The sequence below is a fragment of the Helianthus annuus genome, chromosome 11 (genome assembly GCF_002127325.2).
Source record: "Helianthus annuus cultivar XRQ/B chromosome 11, HanXRQr2.0-SUNRISE, whole genome shotgun sequence".
Taxonomy (NCBI): domain Eukaryota; kingdom Viridiplantae; phylum Streptophyta; class Magnoliopsida; order Asterales; family Asteraceae; genus Helianthus; species Helianthus annuus.
This window is the reverse complement of record NC_035443.2, coordinates 170,892,606-170,899,401: the sequence shown is the minus strand read 5'-3', so window position 1 is coordinate 170,899,401 and position 6,796 is coordinate 170,892,606. Positions and strand designations below refer to the sequence as shown.

The 6,796-nt window shown below is 41.8% G+C and overlaps 1 non-coding gene across 1 annotated transcript; it reads left to right on the top strand.

The window, feature by feature from the left end:
* The first annotated feature begins 4,888 nt into the window (after positions 1 to 4,888).
* LOC118484379 lies at positions 4,889 to 4,995 on the top strand. Its single transcript, XR_004873490.1, has one exon. It is a non-coding gene; the product is annotated as a small nucleolar RNA R71 (small nucleolar RNA).
* Positions 4,996 to 6,796: the final 1,801 nt, after the last annotated feature.

Genomic DNA, 6,796 nt, shown 5'->3' with positions numbered 1-6,796 from the left:
CCGCACTTTTGCACTTTTTAAGAGATTATCTTAGTTATAGTAGTAGGCCCCTCTTTTGAAGGTGACGTTACCCTCAACCCAGTAGTTTGAGTCAGCAAGGATACAATCCTAAGGGTTGGATTATTGAAAGATAATTAATTAAGTTATTAATGCGTAATGTGGTAGGCCCCTCTTTTAAAGGTGACGTTACCCTCGGCTAAGTAGTTTGAGTCAGTAGGGATACAATCCTAAATAGTCGGGTTAAAGTTTTAATAGTAGCTTACATATGAGGGGGTCAAAGAGTTTGGACCCCCGCCATCCAATACCAGTGGGTATTGAAAGAGGTCCTACTAAAATTGACCAAGGTCCTTGCAGGATCTATACACTGAACAAGGCAAGACTCTTACCAAACCATTCCCTTAACCCCCGACCAGGTAGCCAACATATCTCCATATAGACCGTGGAGATATGAACGGTGAAAATCTTTTATTTTATACAGACAGTAAAATAACGCCAAGACACCACGGACAAATGATAAGGAAGATTCACCTTCAACGTAAGAAACTAGTTATTAAAGTCATTAATACATAACCAAATAAAAAGTGCGAAAAGATTAAAAATAAAAAGTATTACACTAGACACTTGTATTCACCAAGTGATGTAAGAGACTTAGGCAAACATGCCTTTGATTGTCAAGAACTCTTACGATCAATCTTGGATCCCGAGACTACTCACACACTCTATGATGGATGATGGATGATGGTGGTGGATGTGGGTTGTGATGGTGGTGGTGGGTGGGTGAAGTGTGAGAGAGGTGGTTTGCCAAGGGATGGTTTGCAAATGAGCCAAGCACCCCTATTTATAGCCTGTACAGAAGCCCGGACACGGCCCCGTGTCCATTGGGCACGGCCCCGTGTCCACCCATCTTCTCTTTCTTCAATAAATTCCGTTTGTCTGCATTAGTTGACCATGCCCCCGTGTCCGCTGGGCACGACCCCGTGTGCAGAAGCGTATCTGTACTATCAAGATTTTCCTAGATTCTGCGAATCTTAGAGTTGACCACGGCCTTTTGTCCGTTGAACACGCCCCCGTGGTGGGTGATAGAAGCTTCTACAACCTTGTCTTTTCTGCAGACACTTAGGCATGCCCCCGTGCTCATTGAGCACGGGGCGTGTTCAGCCATCTGTTCTCTTGTTTTTGCTTGGGAGGATGCTGTCGGGGGGTCGGGCATGCCACGTTTATTCTTTTTCTTGTATTTATGTTAGATTTAGCTGCCTTTTTGCTTCTTTTGTTCATTTGAGCTCATTTAATCATGAAAATACAAAAGGAAGACAAAAACACACTTTTTCCAACATTAGTACTAAAAAATGGTTAGTTTTATGCCACATTTGATGTAATTTATATGTTGCATTTTGCACACATCAAATACCCCCACACTTGAATCTTTGCTTGTCCTCAAGCAAAACTCTTTACAATGTGGCTAACACTCCCAAATGGAATGGGTACAAGAGAAGGTTTTGGGCTTGTCATAGAGTGTCGGGATTTCCAAGATTCTTTATTGGGTTTTATTTTTATTTATTTACAATCCTATTCGCCATGATTTATTTAAAACATTACATAAGATAAATTACTTATTAGGGCATAACATGCCTTTTTTAAATTCCATTTATATACAAGTTCACATACCTCACGGGGTATCACTCAACACTCGGCCGAAGGTGTATTTTTGTGAAAAGACTCGAGAGCGGCATGGAACCCACTTCTACCATAAGCTTGCCAAGCAATCAATCCTCCTCCTTTTTAACTATACACCTTTGTAAATATCAAGAGGACTTTTGGGGGAAGGGTTAGGCTTGGGTTAAAGGTAGGTGGCTGGGTTAGTGGTTAGTTGGAAAAGGGCGAAAGGCGTAAAAAGCGTCGGTTTTCTGTAAAACTTTTTATTTTTATGACTTTTTATTCTAATGAAACAAATTTTTCAAACAAAGTTCTTTTTGATAAACTTGTTTGTTTATTTCCTTTGGCTTCATCATCTTTCTCTTCTCTTTTTTTTTATAAGGAAGTCATCAGAAAAACCGAGCTTTGTTACTAAAATAAAGGGTTTAAAATGAAAAAGAGTTTTGGTGGGTAAAAGGGTGTTTGTTTTGGGTTAAGAAATGAAAAGGTTTAGGATCAAAGGGGTTAACTAGGGGGGATTTTGGGTAGGTGGTAAAAAAAAATAATGGTGTTGAAATAAAAAGGGTTAGTCCTAATGTCTCCATCATTTACTTACTTGGGTTTAAGTTGGTAAGGACCGGGAATGTATTGTCATGGCAAGTTCTAGAGTCCTAAGAACCAAGCGGCTATTCACACAAGAAACGAAAAATGAGCATTTAGTTTAAAGATGTATATTTATATGCTCAATAAAGGCTCAAAACTCACTTTTTGTGGGAATGAGTTTTTTATGTGATCAAGTATATATAATCAACTTTTAACTAGATTTGTCATGCCGTTTCATAATTTTCTTATGTTGGTTCTTTTTATCACGACGTTATCGGTTGTAAATTTGTAAAAATATAACCTTTTTAGAATTTGAAATTCCCAAATTAAACCAAGACAAGTAAAAAACGAAAAAGAAAAAAAATTGAAAAAATTTGGGGTGTTTAGCAGTTCCAATAGAGTTTTGTGCAAGGCTTGTAATTAGGACTTGCAAGATTCAAGGTTTAAGAATCCCCCCCCCCCACTTAAATAACACATTGTCCTCAATGTGTCCCAAAAAATAAGTTTTTAGGTTGATTGAATGTGTAAAAGTGTCTTTAAAAACAATTTTTTATGCTACTAGGCATCTGGACACGGGCCCGTGGTGTCCGGGCATGGCCCCGTGCTCAGGTTGCCAGTAACAGAAATAAGTAAAAAGAAACAGAAGCCTGGGCACGGGGGCGTGTTCAGTGAACACGCCCCATGTCCAGTTACCTGAACAGGGCGATTCTCTGCAGATGGTTCAGCACGGGGCCGTGTTGGCGGGAGACGGCCCGTGCTGAACTTGCTGTAATGAAGAAAATTTAGCGGGAGGCTCTGTTTTTTGTGCATGGGGTGCTGGTTCAAGTTTTCCTTGGTATCCTTCACCATCCCGAGTGTGTTTTATTCCTGAAAATTAAAACTAAACTAGAAAACATAAAAATTAATTTAAACTAAACTAAGGATAGTTCCGCGGAATGCCTCTGTGGTGCGCCACGTTTATAAGGGTCCTTGGCTAGACCCAAAGCCTTGTCATATGTTACCCAAGTGGGATGTTTTGCATCCCATATTGCACCGTCGGAGAGCATCATCCAAACTCGAGTCTATGACCTTCATGTAATTGACCGGGTCGTCGTCTTCTACTCTCTTTCCAACTCCAAACTTCATTTCCTTGTCCCCAATCCTCAATGTTAGTGTTCCACCATTCATGTCTACCACTACTTGGGCCATAGCTAGGAATGGCCTCCCTAAGATGAGTGGTACTTCGGTATCTTCCTCCATATCTAGTATGACAAAGTCGGTCGGGAAGACAAATTCGCCGACTTTGACCAAGAGATTTTCAGCGACACCTTGTGGATATTTGACGGACCTATCGGCGAGTTGTATGCTCATTTTTGTAGGGCTTGTTTTCCCTAGGCCGAGTCGGTTGAACACTGATGCGGGCATGAGGTTGATGCTAGCCCCGAGATCGGCCAGTGCATTGCGAATGGGGGATTCCCCAATCAAACAAGGAATTGTGAAGCTTCGAGGGTCAATCTTCTTTTATGGGAGTTTGTTGAGTAGCAAGGCGGAGCATTCTTCGCCTAAATTAACTAATTGCAATGATTCAGTTTTCCTTTTATGAGTGAGGAAGTCCCTCATAAATTTTAAATATTTAGGCATTTGAGTTAGGACTTCGATAAATGGAATATTAACATACAATTGTTTTAGCAAATTTTCGAACTTTGCGAATTGCTCATTGGTCTTTTGGCGAATAAACCGACCGGGGTACGGAACCGGAGGATTTTTGGTGGGCTCTTGAATTGGTGGAGAAGCCGTCTCTTGTTGGGGTGTGGGTGGAGTTGTGGTTTGGCTAGATCGGCTCTTTTTAGTTGGAGGCAATGGAGCTTCCTCGGGACCCATGGTACGGTTTCTCAATGTGATGAGATGTACTTGCGCCTTTGGGTTGGTTTCGGTATTACTTGGTTATGCGCCTTGTGGTCTCTCGGAGAAATTTTGAGCTAGTTGATTTAATTGTTTTTCAATGTTTTGAATACTAGCTTGTTGATTTCTAAAATTCGATTCCAGTTGTTGAAATCGATCTGAGTTTTTCTTTTAGGTGTCGGAGATGAGGCAAGATATGGTATCTTCAAGCCTTTCTCGTCCCCCTTGTTGTTGAGAGAAATTTTGTGACTCGTTTCTTGGTTGTTGAAAGTTTGTTCGTTGGTTTAGATTTTGTTGGTTGCTACTATTGCCGGGTTCTCTCCAACAAAGGTTAGGGTGGTTACGCAATCCTTGGTTGTAGGTACCCGTTGGAGGACCTGACGGCCTAGGTCTATTATCAATGTAGTTTACCGATTTTGTTTGATTATCTACTTCTTTCGTACAACTCCAATTTACATGTGGCCCACCACACCCTTCACAATCCATAACCTAGGCCGTTTTTGCCATCTCTAGCTTTTCGATTTTTGAAGAAAGGGCCTCGATTTGAGCTTGTAAAGAAGTGCTTTCATCAACCTTATGGGCGCCCAGGGCAATAGATTTATTGCCTCGGGGAGTGTGCCACTGAAAATTGGTTTGAGCAATTTCCTCAGTTTGATTATATATTTCATTTGGGCGACGATTACCTAAAAGTCCCCCGGAGCTAGAGTCAAGTGTTTGTCTTGTGTGTGGCAACAACCCATTGTAGAAAGTGGATACTTGTTGCCATACCGCAAGACCATGATGAGGACACCTTCTTAGTAGCTCCTTGAACCTTTCCCAGGTTTCATATAAGGATTCCCCATCCTCTTGTGAATATGTATTAATTTCAGTCATTAATTTAGCCGTTTTAGCATGAGGGAAATACTTATATAGAAACGTTTGGGCTAGTTCATCCCATGTGTTTACCGAACCGACTGGGAGGGTATTAAGCCAAGCCTTAGCTCGGTCTTTTAGTGAAAATGGAAACATTCGAAGGCGGATGGCGTCGTTTGATGCTCCATTGATCCGAAAGGTATCACATATTTTTAAGAAATTAGTAATATGTAGATGGGGATCCTCGTCCGCAAGCCCATGAAAGGTTACGGAGTTTTGAAGCATTTGTATCAAATGTGGTCGAAGTTCGAAGTTGTTGGCTTCGACATTCGGTGCATTGATAGCGGCGCCGAGATTTCCTACGGTGGGCCGTAGGTAATCCATGAGGGTACGTTGGTCCGCCATTGGAAGTGGGCCCCCCGATACTTTCTCTTGGTTTTTAGCTTTAAGTCTTTTTCTTAGAAAGCGTTCGGGTTCGTCTAGAGGTTCTTTTATGTCTCTACTAAAACTGGAGCTCATACACTGCGTGGAAAGTTCAAATGTGGCGCCTGGGTTCCAAGTCCTGCAATAAAAACAAAAAAGAACGTTGGTCAGAAGTTTCACCACGGCCCCGTGCTCAGATGAACACGGCCCGTGGTCGGGGATACAGTGATTGTTTTCCGAATCCCTGTTACTGGGGAGCTCGACACGGCCCCGTGTTGCACCGACACGGCCCCGTGTTCAACTCTCTGTAACTCGGAAAATAAAAACTGCCAGTAATAATGCTGGGCACGGACCATGTCCGACCAGGCACGGCCCATGTCCGACCAGGCACGGCCCGTGTCCGACCAGGCACGGCCCGTGTCCGACCAGGCACGGCCCGTGTCCGACCAGGCACGGCCCGTGCATAGCTCTGCAGAAACTGAAAAATTTATAAAAATCCTAATAAAAAAAGAAAAATAAGAAAAAACAATTAGGCCGTTGATTCCTAACTTTCTTATAATCCTTGTGTCCCCGGCAACGGCGCCAAAACTTGATGCGCGTGTGGTGTTATATGTTTTTATGTATATTTTTAGCCCTTTTTACACGTTAGTCAAGTTCTAAGTTTATAAAACACGATACTTTACTAACACCAAACACACATATGGGCAAGTGCACCCATCGTGAGCGTAGTATAGTGTTGGTAAGATACCGAGGTCGTCCAAGGACACAAGAGCTTTTAATACCGGTTTATCCTCAACGTCTAATCAAATCAAAAGTTTAGAAAAAGGTTTTAAACTAGGAAAATTAAAAACTAAAAATGCTGAAAATAAAAATAAAAACAGATAGACAAGATGAATCACTTGGATCCGACTCGTGTTTAGTGTAACCTTTGATTATTTCCGCACTTTTGCACTTTTTAATTGGTTATCTTAGTTATAGTAGTAGGCCCCTCTCTTGAAGGTGACGTTACCCTCAACGCAGTAGTTTGAGTCAGCAAGGATACAATCCTAAAGGGTTGGATTATTGAAGGATAATTAATTAAGTTATTAATGCGTAATGTGGTAGGCCCCTCTTTTGAAGGTGACGTTATCCTCGGCTAAGTAGTTTAAGTCAGCAGGGATACAATCCTAAATAGTCGGGTTAAAGTTTTAATAGTAGCTAACATATAAGGGGGTCAAAGAGTTTGGACCCCCGCCATCCAATACCAGTGGGTATTGAAGGAGGTCCTACTAAAATTGACCAAGATCCTTGCAGGATCTATACACTGAACAATGCAAGACTCTTACCAAACAATTCCCTTAACCCCCGACCAGGTAGCCAACATATCTCCATGTAGACCGTAGAGATATGAATGGTGAAAATCTTT